This window comes from Sphaeramia orbicularis, chromosome 10, assembly GCF_902148855.1.
Source record: "Sphaeramia orbicularis chromosome 10, fSphaOr1.1, whole genome shotgun sequence".
Lineage (NCBI taxonomy): Eukaryota > Metazoa > Chordata > Actinopteri > Kurtiformes > Apogonidae > Sphaeramia > Sphaeramia orbicularis.
Window position 1 is genome coordinate 5,435,281 of NC_043966.1, and position 21,740 is coordinate 5,457,020.

A 21,740-nucleotide genomic window follows, 5' to 3' on the forward strand; every position below is an offset into this window, starting at 1 on the left:
TATTTACATTAAGAAACTATCCTTTAACAATAAAATGTGAATAACCTGAACAAATATGAACAACCTGAAATGTCTATAGAGAATTAAGTGCAATTTTAACAATATTCTGCCTGTTACTAAATGTTTTGTACCTTTGTAGATCTGATGTGTAATGCATATGTAGCCTATAAATAGTCAGTCGAGGCATAATATTGATAAAATTGTACTTATATTTCTTAACAAATTCCATTTTTTTCAGGTTTTCCACATCCTTTTTGTTTGGATCGTTTGTAAATGTAAATATTGGCATAATTGTAAGTTATTTTTTGCACTAAAACAATTTGGAGTTGTCATTATTTATCGGCTATCATGCTATTATTGTACTGGTCCGACCCACTGCAGATGAAACTGGACTGAATGTGGCCCCCTGAAGAAAATGAGTTTGACACCCCTGGCATAGACGATTGTGTATTGGCGTGAGTCACGAAATGGTAGTACTAAACAAAAACCAACAAGCTGCTTTGGCAATATGTGCCATTATCTGCGGGGAATCAAAACGAAGAAAAGACGACTACGTGTTTGGTGCAGGAATTGGTTGTCCAGACGTGGACAGTATGGGCTGTCATTCCTACAGCGAAGGGAACTAGAGGGAAGCTGCAAAAGCTAAACTGCACTAGGACAATAGCCAGCTACTGTTAGCTTAGAATTAGCTTACAGTAGCTGGCTATTATTGTATTCGCACATGCACAGTGTGAGAATTTGAGGCCCATGGGCTCGTGGCAGTGCTTTGACAGTGCGATACCTTCACGAGGAGCGAGCAGGATTTCAAACAGCTCCATTTTCCTTGCGAACACACGATTGCTGGTCGTGAGGTGTTCATGGCTTCTCCTTAGCCCATGTCCACTGCACCAAACACCACACACCATTAGACGCACATCTGGCCCCATCCCAGAAAGAGAAGCACCAGTGAGAAATCGTCTCTAAAATCGCAGTGTATGGACACCTTAACCAATCAGATTTCACCTCACAGTGTCATCAGCATTTATCTTGCCTTTGATTGGATGGTAAGAGTGAAAGTCATCTGATATAGCTTTAGCAATATTCTGTCGGATTCAAGCCAAATAAGCTCATTTTAATTTAATTGAACTATTAATACATTCGTGGTAGACTTTTTTAACATGCATGGCTGATGGAGAAGAGGAGAATCATTTGGTCTTGGAAATACTTAAAAAAAAACATTTCAAGGTGGACTTTTCCAGGAAAACTGGACATGGTGAGGAGAGGTGAGCCAACCCTGACACTAGGGTTAGGGTTAGAGGGGACATCTTCTGTCCTTCAGAGGACAGAACCTTCTGCCAGGAATGGACTGGACAGAGGAGACGGAAATGGAGACCTCCTCCCTTACCCCCACCTGTCTGGATGGACCTCCTCCCTCACCCTCAGCTTTGTGGATGGACCTCCTCACCCCCAGCAGATGTCCCTCCTCAGCTGTCTGCATGTGCCCCCACCCTACTCCATCCTTACAGACTGGACCTCCATCCTCAGTTGGACATCCATCAGTCCTGGTCCATGTCCAGTCTGTCTGTCCATAGTGGATCTGTCCTTCACTGTGGTTCTCCCTCAGATGGATCTAAGGACGGGGAAGCCCAGGACATTGATCCATTTGCTTCACCAATTGTTTACTAATTGATTATTTGACTGTTGGTTTATTTTCATTGTTTTTGTTTGTTTTTTTTTTCAATTCAACAATTTCTGTAAAGCCCAGTGATGTGACTTTGCTGTGATATTGGGTTGTATAAATAAAACTGAACTGAAATTGAATTCTGTTCAGGTGACTCCTCTGCGGATCATCCTCTGTGGACGGCAGCTGTCCTCTCCTCAACCTCATCCTCTGTCCTTCATCATGTCCCTGACGCCCTCTCCTCCTCCTTCTCCTCCTCTTAGAATATTCCCAGTGGCGTTTCCTTCTTTACTCCACCTGTGTTGGTTCATTCTTCATCTCCACTGACCCTCAGATTATCCATCGTTCTTCAGGGTGGAGGTTCTCTTGTTGCCATGGCGCTGCAGTTTTTACTGCTCCTCGTTACTGAAGCAGTGCATCGATATGAGCTGTGATGCCTTCGAGTGGGTCACGTTTTTGCCGACATATTGGAGTTGTGTCAGAAAGGGAGGCGGTTCATTAGTTAATGTAGTTTCAGCCGGTGACACTGGTTCACAGCACCTTGGAGACGAGCAAAGTGACGCAACTGATGGAGGCGAATGGCACTGGCACCGTGATGAGGGGATGGTGTGGGCGAGGGGGTGGCAAGGGCAAGGGAGCGATGAGGGGGTGGCGTGGACGAGGGGGTGGTGAGGGGGCGGCGTGGACAAGCCTTGTCCCTTTGGACCAAACCAAACCCTGATGAACAGACAACACTGTAATGGGTTAGAATTCAACACAAATGGAGTAAAATTACACTAAGTTCACATCGTTCATTTCAGGTTGTTCATATTTGTTTTGGTTCTTCACATTTTTTGGTAAACAATAGTTTGTAGATGTAAACATTGTCATGTATTTTACTTTTTTATACTAAAACAAAGAAAATGTTAGTATTTGTTATTATTTCACTGGTTCTGATCCACTTGAGATCATGAATGCGGTAGTTGATAAAATCGTTTCTATGGGGGGGGGGGCAGACTGACGGAAGTGTGGCGGCCCCCTGTGTCCCCTCTGACCCCCAATGAACATTCATACGTATTCAAACCCCAGTGTGAGTGACACTGGAGGAAAGGAGGGGGAAGTGTCCAAGACACAACAATAAATGTCAAAGCAGGAAGGGAAGCACCGAAAAACACAAATTCAACAGTTATTAGGCCGAGGTCAGAGAGTGTGTAAAGTATAACGACTATGAAGTCTAACAGTTCCAGACCATAAGTCTGGACTAAGTCAAGGGTGTGATTAAAACTGAACTCAAAAAGAGTTTAAGTTTCCAAATGAACAAATGAAAGAGCTCTTCAAATTTGTGGTCTCATCAGGGGATGTCGGGTAGAATCTGCAATAGATTGTAATCAATAACCTATGTGGTCAACATGAAAGGGTTGATGAAAGTCACCCTGGAAGACTGGGTCAAGAAAATGTTCAGTTTCTAGAAATGATGATGATGATAATGATGAACATGACAACAACAATAATCCTCCAAATCTGCATGATCTGCTGAGACAGTAGATCCACGGCTGACACCTGTCACTGACTTCCACTGGTAGGACTTCTGGGTCTGTTTAAGGACTTCTGGGTCTGTTTAAGGACTTCTGGGTCCGTTTAAGGGTCTACGATTGTTCCATGGACTGTTGGTTTCTGTCCAGGTCGTCGGCTCTAATCACTAGTTTAACTGGTGTCATGGTGGTGCAGTCCTTAGTTCTGTTGCCTCACAGACAGAAGGTCCTGGGTTCACTTCCAATCAGAGACCTTCCTGGGTGGAGTTTGCATGTTCTCCCCATGTTTGTGTTGGTTCTCTGGCTCCTCCCACCATCCAAAGACATGCATTAGTTAACCAAAACTTCCTATAGGCGTCAGTCATTGGCTGTTCATCTCTGAATACTTTCCTGATCAAAATTTTAAGACCAGATGAAAAATTGCATGAATTTACAGTTTTCACAGTGTGATCTTGAGGAGGTTCTAAGTAGACTTTCAACTTTGTCTCTTTGAATGTGGTCGGATTGTTGAGCTGCATAAGCAAGGCCTCTGGTAACGGGTCAGAACATCAGTTCAAACAGACAAAGCTTTGGATCCTTTTCCATCAGGAGGTCCTGAAGTGGAACACCTGACACTGAAGGACACTGAATCCACATGTATGCACACATTTGGTCTGTTCAAGGCTGGGCTCTGAAACTGAGGATGGGCTGATGAACACACTAGTTCACTTTAATTGTTGTTTTCAATAAATTACTTACTCATTTTTTTTCTGTCTAACTCCCATTTTTCTTTTTACATTTTCAAACTCTACTTAGAACCTTCTGAAGATCCAACAGGGAAAAATGGACATTCATGCAATTTTTTAACTGGTCTGAACATTTGGATCAGGAGTCTATGTCCAGGTTGTTAGTGAAAATAAAAAATCAGTTCTCAATAGGGCTGCCACTAGCGATTCTTTTCAAAGTCAAGTATTCTACCAAATATTTCAGCGATTAATCGAGTAATCGGATTTCATCATCAAGCTGTCATCGAGAGTTGTCATCGAAGCCATCATGGAAACTCATTATTATAGAAAACATCAAATGCATAGTCTACGTTCTAGCCAGCACTGCTATATTTCTCAGTTAGTGATCCCGTTAAATGGGCTAATATTCGGCTACTGTTGAGAGGAAGACGGGCATTGACCTTGTGCTGCCTTCAGATGATGAACTGGTCACAAACGGATGCTTCTGTTCAGATGTTGAAGCATCAGTGAAGTGCTGTTGTGGTAGGCCAGGTCAAGTTTGCACTACACACTCTGCATGAGATTCTCTGTTTTTTTTTTTTACTTTGAAGTGATTCCAAACTTTGGACATCTTTGGCCTCTTGCCGACAGCCTCCTTGCTCTGTTCCATTGCACCAACCTTTTGACTCTGAGTTGCGTGCATCACCGTTTACAGTCCGTGTAGAATACGATCCCCTGGCCCGAACGCAAGTGACTACATAAACAAATACTTGAGGAAAAAAAAGGATTTAAGGATATTTTGTACTGAAATTACTCGAGTACTTGTTGCAGGTCTAGTTATAATTATAATTTTTAAAAAAAAATTGGTTTCCAGTCTGATTCATGTGGATGATGGACCTGGACCGTAGATCTGGACTGTAACCTCGTGGTCTGGTCCAGGCTCTGGTGACGTTTCACGAGTTGGTTCTTGTTCATGTTTTCATGTGTTTTGTGTTTAACTCCACAACAGCAGGGGCTCATTTCCCAGATCCATACAAGCAGAGAACAGTTAGAATCCAGATTCTGGTCCCGGTTTGATGTGACATTTGTGCTGTTGAAGATGGAAGTCCTCATTGTGGTGCGTCACGCTGTGCATGGAGATGCTCGCAGCGCTGTTTTCATCACCGCTGTCATTTGAGGAGGATGGGATCATTATTCAGCCCAGAAGATATAATCTGCCTTTGAGGTTTTCCCTCTTTAAAATGAATTTCCACGAGTCTGAGTTTAAAACGAAGCTGCTCAGACTCGGAGGAGATAACGGCGGCGCGGCGGCCTGTGGTGTCGCCGCTCACTGAGAACATCATAAGGTTCTGAGAGGATCCATCCTGAATCCACTATAGGGTTTGTCTTTAGACTCCACAGGAGACACAAGCGTTTAATGAAGTCAGACTGAGACCCAGAGGCTGGAGGACCACCACCAGGACCCAAACCTCCATCTGGAACTGAACCCACCCCTCCCTCCCCCCTGACAGCCTCCACCTCGGCTCCATCCACTGCATCTCACTGAACTAAACAGAATCACAAGCCAGTGTTGGCTGGAGCGACATGGGTTCATGATCAGACGGAACGGATATGATGTGATGGAGGCGTTATTACAGTCCTATAAAACAGACAAATGGAAGGAAAAACAATAAGACAGAGTCTGTGCTGATTGGAAATGAAACACCCGGAGGAGCCCCGAAACAACACAACACTCTGCTCTGAATAATAAGAAGAAACATTTGCATTTGATATGATTTTTCCACCGTCAACATCAACAGCCTCATTAAAACCTGCACAGACAGTTCATGTCTGACGGGAACGTTTGTCATTTCCAGTTGAAACAATGTTAAGTTCTGTCTTGAACAAATTCAATAATAAATCGACACTCACTGATTTAATTCTATTATTTCTTACCTTTATTTAACCAGGTGAGTCAATTGAGAACCAAAGGCATAAGAACAGGACAAATCCACAACACAAACGGAAACGATCAAAACAAACATTATTAAAGCAGTGATATTTGTCTTTTTTAAATGTTCTTCTTCCTTTTCCCTCATTTCCCTGTGGTCTCCATAAGCTGTAAATGCTCTGCTTGGCTCTGAATTCTTCATTCGTTCAACTCCACAGGTCCATCTTCAACCCTATTTCTGACTAATGACCCCAGAAAAGTGGTTTGGAGCGCTGGCCCTTTAAATGCAAATGACACACTTCAGGCCCCGCCCCCTCCAGGTTGTTGACAGTGCTTTCTGTCCCATTCGACCACTTGTGTTCATGAGTACAATCACCAACTGAACATTTTTGGTACACCCTAAAAACTTTAATTATGCTCTACTTAATTTACTCTAGGTAATATTTTTACACTCAAAAATATGGAGTAAATCTGAAAGCTGTGACATCATTTAGATTTACCTGATGAATTAAGTGCATGGAATTAAAAAAAATGGAGGCAGCTCTGAATAACTACATTGAGTACCATGAATTATAAAACTGAGTTTTGTGAAATAAACTTAAACAATAGATGTAAATATAAGATAAAATTAACTGTTGGATTTTTAAGCATTTATTTTGGTACGTCCAACTCAAATAAGCACTTAAGTGATTTTCACAGATTTTATTAAGGTAGTATATCTTTATATTATTAGGATATTTAGGCAATGAATTATTTTTTGGAGTGTAATTGGCTCCAAGTTTGGACATATTTTCAGTATGGACTATAACTGCTGCTCCCTAACCGTACTCAGAGAAGTGACAGACCAGATAAGGTAAACTATCCTGACCCTAACCCTAGACGTACAGACAACAGTATCATCAGCATATAGGTGGATAAGATAAGCTACCCTGACCTTAGACCAGGCATCACCAAATGGCAGACCTCGGTCTGGACCCGGGCCCAGTGATGGTTCTGTCTGGACCTGTGACCAATCTCTGATAAATTCACTAGAACACATCGTTTTTATGAAGTATTTTTCCGACAGTGGCAGTTATAGACAGCAGGTGCTGCTACTCCAGTTAATAGGACAATAGCTTCACTCAGATGAGCCAATCAAATCACTTGTTTACCCTGCGCGGTGCGTGCACCAGAGCAGAGGAAGAGACAGTGACAACAGCATGTCTGCTCCAAAACAAGGACAGTTGATGCGATAAACCGTTGTTTTTTAGGGCGCTTTCACACTGCAAACCCCAGTATGTACTGTACTTGGATTCGTTCACACCTTTCCTGCTGATGTTGCGTTCACAAGCACGTACCGCGGCCCGTCCCCGAGTACGAGTGGGTGTTCCAGGGCCGAAACAGTAGGTGGAGCTGTGGAGGCAATTCTGTCTTGAACGTCCTTCCATTCATGACTATGGTCCTGAATATATTCTTTATGTCTTAAATCAACGGGATCCAGATCTGATCAGGTTTGTCAGACTCAACTCTTCACCTTCATGTGATCAAAGGACATAATGTGTGTAAATAAATGAGAAAGGCTTCATCAGCGGATGCTGTTTTTGGTGTAAATTCTCTAAATACATGTTGAATCCACTGTGGATCATTGTGGTTTGAGGTCAAATATTCATTTATTCTGGGCGTAATGTTTTCATCATTAACTGTGAGCAGAGATTTGACCCCAGGACTCCAATTTATTCACCACAGTTTCATCTGAGGACGGAAAGAAGAGGAGAGAATGATAAGAGTAATATTAATAAAAGATGTACAATAAATAAACCAGGAAGGACAGAGGCGGAAAGAATGAGAAGAACTGAAGAAGAGCAGAAACTGGACAAGGAAACAAGGAAAGGAAATGACCAGGACAATGTGGAATTAGAGTTTAGAAGAGATGGACAGGGGGAAGATGAGGAAGACGAGAAGAAAAGGAAATGATCAACCAGGAGGAAACAAGACCAGAGGAAAGGAGATGAGATGAGGAGAGAGGAAACAAGGAAAGAGGAAAGGAGATGAGATGAGGTGGTGACTTCAGTTGTGTCTCCTACTGGTAACCCTAACCCTAACCTGGGCTGGTGGGTCTGCTCCAGGCTAAAGGGGGCTGGCTAGCTGTCGCAGCTAATGTTTTGTTCATAGAGTGGACCTGAGCTTCCAGTTGGCTAAGCCTCGCTTCCATGGCCGTAAATATACTACATTTATTACATGTACCATTATCACTAAAGGAAGCAGGCGTAAAACTAAGCATCTGACACACCGAGCAAGAAAGAAGGGAAGGAGAACGAGGAGAACGGGAAGGAGAAAGAGAAGCCAGATTAGCCACTAAACTACAGTAGATTAGCTACCGAGACTAAACTGACTAAACGAATCCAAAGAGGTTACAATTTGTGTGGAAATAGATAACCTTCGCTATCTAATTAAGTCTCTAATAACTGGTGATTTTCTAGCACACTAGTGATCTAGAACGGCACCAGATATGAGCAGTGATTCTACTCAAACTATGAAGTTGCCACAGCAAACACTCAACAAGAAACAGGAAATGATGTAAGACGCTTACCGCAGCACGTCTGACACAGCAGTCAACAGAATCCTCCAAGAGCAAAACATTTACAAACTGTCCTTTAACAATAAACTGTGAATAACCCAAACAAACATGAACTCTTAAATGTCTGAAGAACGTTCAGTGTAATTGGACCAATATTCTGCCTGTTACTGAATGTTTGGTGTCTTTGCAGATCTGATCTGGAATGAACATGTAGAAAGGATCATTTGAGGCCAAATATTGGAAAAATTACACTTATTTTTCTAACTTTCATTTTTTTCAGGTTATTCACATCTTTTTTGTTTGGATAGTTTATAAATGTAAATATTTCTGTAATTTACTGCTATTTTTTGCACACAAAAAACTGTGTAGTTGCCATGATTGACAGGTTATTGTGTTATTATTATGTGAGCGGTGTGGCCCAGTTTAGCTCAAACTGGGCTGAATGTGGAGCTGAACCACCAGGACTTCGACGTCCCTGGGGTTGACGCTAACTCCGATTCTGCCGTTTATGTAGATTCCTGTCATTTTTAGAGCATGTGCGCTAATGCTCATACTGGTAAAAGTGCTCCGATACAAACGCACCGATACCACTGACGGCAGCGTGACATTCTCCTCATAGAACAGCAGGTACGTGGAGGAGGAGTGATGTCATCAGTGTGGAGGCGGAACCAAAGAAAGGATGGAAACAAAAGGAACAGAGACTGAACGTGAAAGACAGACGGACACAGACGGAGCCTTCTGTCCGTCCTCTGCGTCCTTTCTGTCCAGGAGCCTGTGGATGCGTACCCAGATCCGTATAAAGAGTCTTCTATACGAGGTTCTGTTAGAACCCAGACGGAGCAGCAGAACCACCAGGAACCGTGGGAGTAGAAGATCTGTTCAAAGAGCAACTGTGAGTTAAAGGTGCTGGAGACTTTCGTGACCAATTTTTCATCAAATCTGTCAAACCTCAGTCATATCCTCAGTTTCATGAACCTGTCAGTCTGTCTGTCATTACTCACCTGAATCTCTTGCATTACAGTGAACACTTTCTTAGTTCCATCCACCAGAAACAAACCGTGTGTTTACAAACAGAGCCAGGAGGGAACTCGGGCATCTTCGGAATTTTGTCACGACATGCATTGTGGGAAACGGAGGTTTGCGCAGCCACCTGACAGCGGCAGCAGCAGCGCAACCATATGGTATTATATGGATGAAACAAACACGTGGAAACGGCTGAAACGCGGAAACGGCTGAAGGAATATGCATAGAGGGAAGGGAGCTCCTGCCGTTTCCGCCTTGTGTCTGTTCCAGCTGCCGCTGTCCGGCGGCTGCGTGAGCCTTCGCTTCCCACAATGCACGTTGTGACAAAATTCTGAAGATGCCCGAGTTCCCTGGACTGGACTGTTTCTGGTGGATGGCACTAAGAAACTGTTCACCGTAACGCAAGAGATTCAGGTGAGTAATGACAGGAAGAGAAACAAGTACAATGGAGGACCCAAGAGCAGAACCACAGAGCTAGAGTCTTTAAAAGTCTTTACTAACAGGCAAACAAGCAGCAGGTAAGGGACAGGCAGCAGATGAGTCAGGGACAGGCGGTGGGTCGGGAATCCGAACGGGACCAGAGGGACGAAGGCAGGAGACGTGGTTGGGGACGGAAGGCAGGTCGATCAACCGGGGTTAAGGCCGTGAGACGTGGTCAAACAAAGGCAGGTCGTTTACCGGGGAAGCAGACAGACAGATGAAGGCAGACAGACAGGCAGGTAGAAATCCAGGTGGGTCAGGTCAGGACGAACAGGGTCAGAAACAGGAGGTACGGGCAGGAGAGTAACACACGGATGTAGAAACAATCTGGTAAACGACAAAGAGCAGAGGGGTGAATATATACACCCAGTCTAATGGGCTGAAGCAGAGGAACACAGGTGGGCGGAGTTAGGCTGACTGGAAGGTGTGTCTGTCAGAGAGAGATGAGGAGGTGTGGCTGAGAGAGAGAGGAAGAAAGAGAGTTGAGAAAAAAAAGCAGAACAGACAGGGATGTGACAGATTCATGATACTGAGGATATGACTGAGGTTTGACAGATTGGATGAAAAATTGGTCATGAAAGTCTCCTACACCTTTAATGACAAACGACGGACAGATTTAGGACAAACACCCTCATCAGTATCAACATTAGTATCACCGTAGTGTTTCCTCTGTCGTCTCCATGTTTGTTTTTACTGACTTTCTTCTTCATAAAACCTCCTCTTCTTCGTGGTATTTGTCCAGTATGGTTAATTCAGAGCGGCGCCCCCTGGTGGATTAATTGACAAACGCTCATTCCAACACATTAAATGTCAGCAGCAGCACTTTGTTCCAGTCAGACTAATGACAATGACAATAAAGCACATTTACAAAAGGAACTAACAACTGGAATGGGATTATTAAGTACTAGTATCTGCACTCGGTATCAGCAGTACTCAAATGTTAGTACTGGTACTCGTACTGGGTCTGTAGTACAGTGATATGGGTGCATCTGTAGTTTTTTGTGTTGTGTCCTTTTGGGCTTCACTGCGTCGTTTCTCTGCTTCTCCTCATCGTCCACTGCTTTACCGTCTCTTTTTTATTTTCGTGCTCTCACTCATTTCCCAACCTCATTCTGTCACTGGCCCCGCCCCCCTGCTCTGTTCCCAAATATACATCAATGGCGTCTGCGCAGGGAGCATGGAGGCGCTATTGGCAGGACTGGAACGGAGACGGCGATTTATGGTCCACGTCGACACGCTGTCACCGTTTCCCTGTGCATGTGTGGGCGTTAATTTAACCTATAGACAGACCGAGGCGCGAAGACAGAAGGAGAAGAAGACACTGGAGACAGGAATGAATGTTGTGTTCAAGGAGCAGAACGGGAACACATGACTTCTGATATTCACATTTAGATCCTGCACCGACAGACTGAGTTCTGTCATTTACATAAGACAGTGAACGCAGCATAATAAGTATATGAGGTAAGATGAGTTACTGTGATGTGTTTTTAACCCTTAAAGACCCAAACGTCCACCTTTAACCCTTAAAGACCCAAACGTCCACCTTTAACCCTTAAAGACCCAAATGTCCACCTTTAACCCTTAAAGACCCAAACGTCCACCTTTAACCCTTAAAGACCCAAACGTCCACCTTTAACCCTTAAAGACCCAAATGTCCACCTTTAACCCTTAAAGACCCAAACGTCCACCTTTAACCCTTAAAGACCCAAACGTCCACCTTTAACCCTTAAAGACCCAAACGTCCACCTTTAACCCTTAAAAGAGGAGACAGAGACATGGGGATAGTTTGTCCAATATATCCTTGTAGATAAATCCCAGCCAAAGCTGCTGCCTCCTGAGCCTCAGTGAAGACCATGAGACCAGAGTGTCCAGTTCACAGTGAAGGTCCTGAAGGCAGCAGACAGTGTCCACACAGTGGACAGACTGTGCCGTCCCCATAATCCAACACACTTACACATGTAGTTTGTTCCAGCTGTTTTCTAACCTCAGTCTTCAGTGTTGATGATGGTAAAAAAGCCAAGTAGTGTTTGAATCTTTCTGAACAGATGTTCCCCGTGGGCTGGAAAGGACAGTTGGTCATTAATCCAGACATGCAGGTATTTGTGGTGTGACACTGTTTCAGTGGTTTCTCCTACCAGGGTCTGAAGGCTGTTATGATCTAAGTTTGGACAATGAGCTTGTGTGTCTGTTTTACCTTTTGTATCTGGATCTGTGGGGTTAGGTTGGTGTCATTCTATTCATATGTATAAGACACATATATATGCTCACATTAGTCTGTAGTTGAACATAAGTAAATGTGTGTAAACTGTTGAACGAGTTCAGTCATTAAATATATTGTGTGTATTTGATCAGAATATAAACAAATAAGTTTAGACTGAATTACAAACATAAATCCAACTGGACCAGTGTTCTGTGTCCATCACCAACAGGACTGCACTGTCACAGATCTGACACCACTGCACAGACATGATTTATGGAGCAGAAGATCCATGGATCCACAGACTGAGCATGAGTTCAGGTTCTACAGATGAACAGCAGATCCAACCTAAGCCCATACACAACCTAAAGCTGTTCTCACTGCATCTGAAAAACAGGTGGAACATAGAACCCACAGTGAACATGTCCATTAGTACACACACACACACACACACACCTACAGTGTACTGATCTGGTTTAATGACCAGAATAATGTCCCATCCATCCTCTCTCCTCCAGTGTTCCGCCTCCACTCACATGAATTTTTAAAGGGTGTCTTTTATTACACTTTGGTTTTATTTGTGAGCAATAACGGCGTGGTGAATAATCTCCGTCTGTCTCTGAGCAGTGATTCCACCGGCCGCTTTATGAGCGTTCACAGATCTGCTGAATGCCAATTAGATTTCTGAAACGCTGCTTGAGTTTTGTATCTGAAGGTGCGGCGGCGATGCAGAGATCTGCAGTCACATGTTCATGTTCATACTGCGGCGAGGAGGCGTGGCTCACTTTAGCACCGAAGGGGAATGTAAAACCAGCATGGACACGGTTTATGTCGGATTAAAGAACAACTGAGGTTCTTTACTCAATGTTAAGTGTGTGATATTTACCGACATCTAGTGGTGGAGCTGCAGATTTCAACAAACGATGTGAACAACAAATATAAAGACAACAGAAACACAGCCATAGATATATGAGATTGTACAGAACAGAAGAGTAGTTAACCCTCCGGTGTCCAGGTGAGTATAGTAAACACACTTTAACCCTCCGGTGTCCAGGGGCTTCATGTATAAAGTGTGCGTACACACAAAAACCTGGCGTACGCCCTTTTCCACGCTCACGTTCAGATGTATAAAGAGTGAAATGACCATGGAAATGTGCGGTCCTCCACACCAAGTCCATAGCTGGAGTACGCATGTTTCTAGTGCTTTGGAACCGTTGGCGACACTTAGAGGTGACACTGGGAAACTGTTAATAATGTGACAAAGGTCATTCCTCCGACTGATGTGCACATCAGAGACACACAGAAGAACAATGAACACACCGGCATGTCATCCTACTGTCAGAGCAGCACATCCACCACCAGAACCAGAACCAACCAGAACCTGGACCCACCAATGCCAATCCTGCCCGGGAGGACATTAAGTCCAGCAACAACCATATAAAGAGACAAGGACACAAAATTCACTGGTTGATAAATGCATTTAATGTAGTGTTAATGTCTGTGAGAACATTTATTAGTCCGTCCAGTCGCTCATTGACTCCACTGATTGTCCTTTCGATGTCCTCTTGTGACTCGGGTCAGTTCAGACCCATGCAGGTGTTGACAGAACACCGGTCGGACGGGCATCAGCAGCTGGCTGTTGGACCGGTGGACCGGCTAACGCCAGGGAGTCAACAGGAAGCCTCTGTGACAGGAGGATGGTACTGCATCTCACCGTCTTCTGCCTCATTGTTGGAAAATAATAATTTGAGTGATTAAACATGAGTCACAGTCTTTGATTTCCTCTTTGATATTCTGACATGATTACGCATGAACTTTTATGTAGTTTAGCTGTGATCAGACTGTTGTATGACCCATAGAATAAACTAATGTGTGACTTACACTAATACTAAATATATATTTACCTTGCCGCTATTGTAGGTGACACTGGTCTAACAGGACTGATGCGGATCACCCCCAAGGTAAATATATATTTCGTATTGTGTATCTCACACATTAGTTTATTCTACGGGTCATACAACAGTCTGATCACAGCTAAACAAGATAAAAGTTCATGCGTGATCATGTCAGAATATCAAAGAGGAAATCAAAGACTGTGACTCATGTTTAATCACTCAAATTATTATTTTCCAACAATGAGACAGAAGACGGTGAGATGCAGTACCATCCTCCTGTCACAGAGGCTTCCTGTTGACCCTCCAGTGTTAGCCAGTCCTCCGGTCCACGGCCCACTGCTGATGCCCATCAGACCGGCATGGGTCTGTACTGACCCGAGTCACATTAGGACATTGTGAGGACAATGGGCGGAGTCAATGAGCGACTGGACCGACAAATAAATGTTCTCACAGACACGAACACTATATTTATCAACCAATGAATTTTGTGTCCTTGTCTCTTTATGTGGTTGTTGCTTAATGTCCTCCTGGGCAGGATTGGCATTGGTGGGTCCAGGGTTGGTCTGGTTCTGGTTCTGGTGGTGGATGTGCTGCTCTGACAGTAGGATGACGTGTCTGTGTGTTCATTGTTCTTCTGTGTGTCTCTGATGTGCACATCAATCGGAGAAATGACCTTTTTCACATTATTAACAGTTTCCCAGTGTCACCTCTAAGTGTCGCCAACGGTTCCAAAGCACTAGAAACACGCGTACTCCAGCTATGGAGTTGGCGTGGAGGACCGCACATTTCCACGGTCATTTCACTCTTTATACATCTGAACGTGAGCGTGGAAAAGGGCGTACGCCAGGTTTTTGTGTGTACACATGCTTTATACATGAGGCCCCAGGTGCGTATATTAAACACACTTTTACCCTGTGGTGTCCAGGTGCGTATATTAAACACACTTTTACCCTGTGGTGTCCAGGTGAGTATATTAAACACACTTTCCACTTCCTGTTCTTAAAGCTCAGATTATGTGAATTCACCACTTGTTCATTTGTGTCTGATCGTTTAAATTCTGATCCACACACTAAATCCATCCCATAATAAACAGTGTTAAATTCCTACACCAACACCCTTCTACCAAGTGAGTAAAAATACACACTGACACATTTAACATTTGACCTTGAACCAAAAAGAATAATAGTATGAACCAGTATTGGTGTGAATAACTGACAGATGACAGGAGAACATAAAATAATTATAGCACAATTTATATGTCGCATATTGGGGGAAAAAAAGTTTTATATTTTTTGCATCAAATATATAGTTTGTTTCCAATACAAACATGTAATTTAAAGGGTTAAAATATGACAGTTACTGAGTATTTGCTGATTTTGTTTATGGATCAAGTTGATGAAATAGAAAAAAAAAGGAAAAATTTAAAAAAAAATAAAAAAAAGGAAAAAAAACAAACTGTCTGAAAAACTTTGTGACATTCCTATGGTTCTGTGCATATTATGCACTTGAGGTGATTAAAGGACATGTACGGGTGGACACCACAGGGTTAATGTCCCACAGTTAAAGGACATGTATGGGTTAGTTGGGTAGTAATATGAGCTTGAATATGTAAGGAATACTTATTTTTTCTTGATGAGGAATTTATGTAACTAAAAAATAATAATCATAAGGGAAATTAATAAAATTTGAATATAGGATTAAATCAACAAGGAAACAACAACAACAAGGAAATTAAATAAAGAGTATTGATTAACTTATACAGAAGGGGTGGAATGAATACCTTCTGAAGCTCCTCCCACTTCTTTTAACGCATCGTGTGATTGTTTCCGTTCTGCATAATGTAGAATGATTGTAGTTTAAGTTTCAACGTGTTTTTAAGACTTCATTTTCTTCATCTTTACACGTAAAACACATCAGCAATAAATAAACTGTCAGTAAATCAAATAAAACAGTCAAATAAAATAAGTGTGAAAAAATGAATCAGATTAACTTCCATACTTGTTGTTGCAACATCAGGAAAAGTGCCAACGTAAATATTTATAAAACTGATAAATTTTAAATAAATACTTCCTAGACTAGATGTTTACTTCTGACTGAAACAAACAAACTGAAAATACTTCAGATACTTGAATGACAAATGTATAACTTTAGTATTCTATCATATAAACACAGGCCAAGTGAAGGATATGAAGCTCTGACTTGTCCAGTGATGGAGGTGAATGTGTCAAATGTGTGAAAAGTTGAATGAAAAGAAACCATACCATACCAACTTTATTTACACTAGGGCTGGGCAAGTTAATGTGTTATTACCACGTTAACACATTCAGTAAATAACACCAACAATTTTTTTTTTTATCTCACATTAATGCAGTTTTATTCTAACTCCTATTCTTCTGCTTGTGTGTGTAGTGATTAGCTCGGCAGATAGACAACAGGTTTCCCAAGAAAAGCCCGATGCCCAAAACTTGTGTCCAAATCTTTTACTGTAGACTCATTGTAAAACTGACACACACAAACAAAATATGTCTGAGTTCTGTTCACTGCCTTAGTACATTTACATGGCATTATACATTTAAATGAATGGGAAAAAGATCGCAAGCTCGATGCTAACTTGAATGGGAAAATCCATAGACACGCTAACGATTAGCATTTACAGATTAATTTAAGATTTACGTCTTTTTATCCAGCAGCAAAGGTTCACATCAGAGATATTTGATACTATTCATTCTTACAACAACTGAACATAAAATACTCACAGGCAAATGTTTTTGGGGCCATACAAACAAGAGTGAAAGAAACGTGTCTGTTAGTTCCTTCTTATGTCCAAACTGGCTACAGGTACACCGAAAAGACAAAACATATGTTAGTGCAATTTATTGCGACCACTAGAGGACCCCCTTTGCTTGATTTAACAACTGAACATCACATATTATTGGGCTTATTAGTATTAGTACTTATTAGTGGGCTTAAGACTCCTGTCAATCACTCACAACTGTAAATAAACTGGTGTGAACATAAACATGGAGAAAAGTACTGGTGTTTTACATGGACGTTTTCATTTTAAATGTCTTCAGATGGTGGGGGTGAGAAGGACACAGTTGTTTGGAAGCACTGACATGTGGAATTATTTTGATCACGGGAGTACTTCAGTCTGAAATATCACTTAAAGGCAATACACACTGTTGATGCCGGCAACCCCCACCCCCATATAACTATGCGATTAATCTTGATTAATCACAGAAATCCATGTGATTAATTGCGATTAAAAAATTTAATCACTGCCCAGCGCAAATTTATAATGTGCTTTAAGAACTTGACAGCTGGCCAAAGTGCCGTACACGAAACATAAAACAAGGGGTACAAACAGTACATAAGTAAAAACAGTGATAACACAGGGTGCAAAGCATTTTGGACCAGCTGCAGTCTGGAAAGGGCATTTTCACTCAGCCTGGCATAAAGTGCATTACAGTAGTCAAGTGTAGCCGTTCCAAAAGCATGGATCACAGTTTCAAACACATCCCTGGGCAGAACTGATTTGACTTTTGCACGCTGTCTTAAGTGAAAGAAACTGGACCGGACCACACCATTAATTTGTCAGTCGAGTTTAAGATGGAGGTCCATTTTAACACCCAAATTTGACATGACCGGCTTAACCAAATGTGATAAGGAACCCAGGTCAACAGGAGTGGGGGGATTAGAAATACTGGGACCAAAAACCATCACTTCTGATTTGTACTGGTTTAGATTCAGAAAATTTAACCACATCCAAGATTTAATGTCATCAAAGAAAGGATGTGAACTGGTGATGAGGATGAAACCAACAGGTCAGTGAAGCAGACAGTGGATGGAGGGAGTGGAGGAGGAAGAAGAGGAGGAGGAGGAGGAGGAGGAGGAAGAAGAGGAGGAAGAAGAGGAGGAGGAAGAGGAGGAGGAGGAAGAAGAGGAGGAGGAAGAGGAGGAGGAGGAGGAGGAAGAAGAGGAGGAAGAAGAGGAGGAGGAAGAAGAGGAGGAAGAAGAGGAGGAGGAAGAAGAGGAGGAAGAAGAGGAGGAGGAAGAGGAGGAGGAGGAAGAAGAGGAGGAAGAAGAGGAGGAGGAAGAGGAGGAAGAGGAGGAGGAGGAGGAAGAAGAGGAGGAGGAAGAGGAGGAGGAGGAAGAAGAGGAGGAAGAAGAGGAGGAGGAAGAGGAGGAAGAGGAGGAGGAGGAGGAAGAAGAGGAGGAGGAAGAGGAGGAGGAGGAAGAAGAGGAGGAGGAAGAGGAGGAGGAGGAGGAGGAAGAAGAGGAGGAAGAAGAGGAGGAGGAAGAGGAGGAGGAAGAAGAGGAGGAAGAAGAGGAGGAGGAAGAGGAGGAGGAGGAGGAAGAAGAGGAGGTGGAAGAGGAGGAGGAGGAAGAAGAGGAGGAGGAAGAAGAGGAGGAAGAAGAGGAGGAGGAGGAAGAGGAGGAAGAGGAGAAGACGAAGAGTGTGAGACTGGCTGAACAGAGCCAGTGTCAGGATGATCACATCAACAGAGTCGATGACCTTTGAGACGGAGCCTGAAAGAGCCAAGCCTCAGTGTCACCACGGTGACGGACAGACCATAAATGTGAGTCAACGAGCCTCAGGTTCAACCTTTAAAGAAGTCGACATCTGCTGACATGGGTCATACAGGGAGGAGGAGGAGGAGGAGGAGAAGGAGGAAGAGGAGGATGAAGGAGGAGGAGGAGAAGGAGGATGAAAAGGAGGAGGAAGGAGGAGGAGGAAGAGGAGAAGGATGAAGAGGAGAAGGAGGAGGAAGGAGGAGGAGGAAGAGGAGAAGGAGGAGGAAGAGGAGGAGGATGAAGAGGAGAAGGAGGAGGAAGAGGAGGAGGATGAAGAGGAGAAGGAGGATGAAGAGAAGGAGGATGAAGAGGAGGAGGAGGAGAATATATCCCACAGAAAACAGAACAGCTCTAGTTCCTTCTTCAAACACTTCCATGACCATCCTGGGTTAAACTGCTGTTCCTCATGCTTCTGTTTATTTAACCCTTTAACTCCTGATTAAAGGTAAAGGTTCACATATTAAATTTTTCCTTTGAACTGATTCCTGTTTTTTCTTTGCTTTCATTCATCTGACTACTGTCTGATAATAATGATTAGATGAGTTCTCCGTCTGCGGTGCAGGCTTTCGTTTCTTTATTGGCTGCTTCAGCACCTCCTCCAGGGTTTATTATGTACTAAAACTTAAACCACTAATGAGTTCCTGATACTTATTGCCGTTGAACAGCGTTAACGTGGCCAGTGTGTCCTCTGTACACAACTGTTCACTGGGTTGTAGTTTCCATTTCTGGCTGTTTCTGCTCCAAGGACACGCTTATCTCTGACTCTAAACAGGATGGAATGTTTTTCTGAAAGAGAAAACAAAACAAACAACCCAACGAGCAGGATTGAAATGTTTGTTAAAGCAGGAACGGTGTTCGCAGTGTCGTGTAAAATTTATGTCCTCAAAGGGAGACATGTCTGGTCTGTTTGACGCTCTTCTCCAGTTGTATTTCTGTCTCTGTCCTTCCATCTGTTTAGTGGAGCTTCGTCCAGTACCAGTCACCCAGAGCCAAAGACAAACTCAGAGATGGAGCAGCACTGGAGCCACATAAAGTGTTTATTCATACACAAAAGAAACACTGAGTTGATATCTGCAGAAACAACTGACTTTTCGCTCTGGGAGACCGCTTTTATATCGTCAAAAGTAAGTTGGGTTTAGCTATAAACCATACCCACTTTTTATCACATGTTGAACATTAATCTAGTCACGTCAGAAACTCCCCTTTTTAGCTGGTCTCTGATAGGGTAGGGTCTTTTTGATGTCTGTCAGGATTGGTCAAAACATATACATATGCAACTAATTCCCAGTATTGGTTTATTATAGATTAATATGTAACTTTTTCCCACAATATGTAAATTATTTCCCAGAATGTCCAAAATTTCCACTTACGTGTACTTCTTTCATAAACCACATTTTCCGGAACTTTCCATGAGCTCATATGTTCTTTCTGCCTGCCCCGTTTGTAACTTTCCATAAATTCATGTGTTCTTTCGATGGCTTCACATGTTCGTTCTTTTGTGACTCTCCCAGGAAAAAAAGTCAACTTTTCTGTTACAATCTACACATTACACTAAGAATCAGCAGCGGCGGCTCGTCTTTCAGAGAGGGGAAGCTCATTATGCTTACATTAAAAAAAAAAGAAAGTCAGGTTATTTAAACATAAATTCGTCCCTCCGTTCCTTTTTAAGAAAATGATCAGTGACCCTATCGTACCAAGTAAACCAGAAAACATTGAACTTACGTTAAATTGAAACAAGGAAGTACAATGAGTGTGTTTTATTTACAGTGCAAGAAATGAACAAGTAATTTCGTTGTGGTTTGTCTGATTTCACAGCAGAATGTGTGACGGTATTAAACTGAACTGTGTCAGTGAAGGAGCAGATCTGAAACCAGCTGTCAATCAAACAGGATTCAGCCTTTTGACTGATCCTCCAATCAGCACGTGGAAGCCTGGCATCCGGCCCGGCCGAGCTCCGCCCACAGCTCCATTCACCCCCAGAGATGCCGAGCGTCCGGGGGCGGGACAACATGGTGTCATTTATCCAATTAGCGTCCAGTTTAGAGTCAGTTTAAACCAGTTTCACTCAGTCCCATTGAAGTGCATGGACGCTGAGTGTCTACGGACAAATGCACTGAGCAGAGATGGAGGAGAAAACACAGACACAGGAATGGAGGAGAAGTGAACAACATCCAGTCCACTGATTTAGGATAAAGCTGATTCTGAACGAACTCGTCTGTGAGATGAACGTGTTCTAACACATTTGGAGTCAGTGAAATGTCAGCACAACCGAACAGATCTGACCATTTAATTTTCGTAATTTTAGGGGAAGCCGAGGTTCCCTTGCAGTCTGTGAGAAATCGCCACTGCTAAGAATAACATCTGGCATGCAAGTGAATACAGGTTAAATACTTTTGAACATAAATTGAATACTTTTGATTAAAATACTGATTTTTTGACACCACAGCAGCAGTAATAGCGCTGATTCCAAATTGGCCTGGTGTGGTCACCATCTGCTGTGGGTAAACGCAGCACAGTTCTGCCTGGGTTAGGGTTAGGGTTAGGGCTAACCCTAACGCCTCAGCCTTTCATTCATTAAGCCTGTCAGTAACGTTAGGCAGCGTTTAGCGGGTGTCAAGGTCCCACTGCTGCTCACATCCCACATTCTGGAATGGACTGATAAAGTCCTCTGGCTCTGTGGAAGTCCTCACCTGGAAGACCAGGACAGAAGGGCCCTGATTGGTGGACGTGGGCAGAACGGAGGCGGGTCAACAAACCTGCCGGCTGCTCTGTTAGCTGGCTGCAAAATGTGGAATGGATTTCCTGAACAGAAGTGTGTATCAATGAGACACCGAGTAATGACACACGCCTCCATCCAGGAACTCCATTCTACAGTTAGGAGCCAGCTAGCGGGGTTAGGGTTAGCGCTGTGGCTAACCCTAACCCAGCTAGCGGGGTTAGGGTTAGCGCTGTGGCTAACCCTAACCCAGCTAGCGGGGTTAGGGTTAGCGCTGTGGCTAACCCTAACCCAGCTAGCGGGGTTAGGGTTAGCGCTGTGGCTAACCCTAACCCAGCTAGCGGGGTTAGGGTTAGCACTGTGGCTAACCCTAACCCAGCTAGCGGGGTTAGGGTTAGCGCTGTGGCTAACCCTAACCCAGCTAGCGGGGTTAGGGTTAGCGCTGTGGCTAACCCTAACCCAGCTAGCGGGGTTAGGGTTAGCGCTGTGGCT

At 43.3% G+C, this 21,740-nt stretch overlaps 1 long non-coding RNA gene across 1 annotated transcript; it reads left to right on the forward strand.

Moving 5' to 3' along the window:
* The first annotated feature begins 3,918 nt into the window (after positions 1-3,918).
* Positions 3,919-17,426, forward strand: LOC115427252 (uncharacterized). Its single transcript, XR_003936460.1, has 3 exons — positions 3,919-4,047; positions 6,985-6,993; positions 17,417-17,426. It is a non-coding gene; the product is annotated as an uncharacterized LOC115427252 (long non-coding RNA).
* Positions 17,427-21,740: the final 4,314 nt, after the last annotated feature.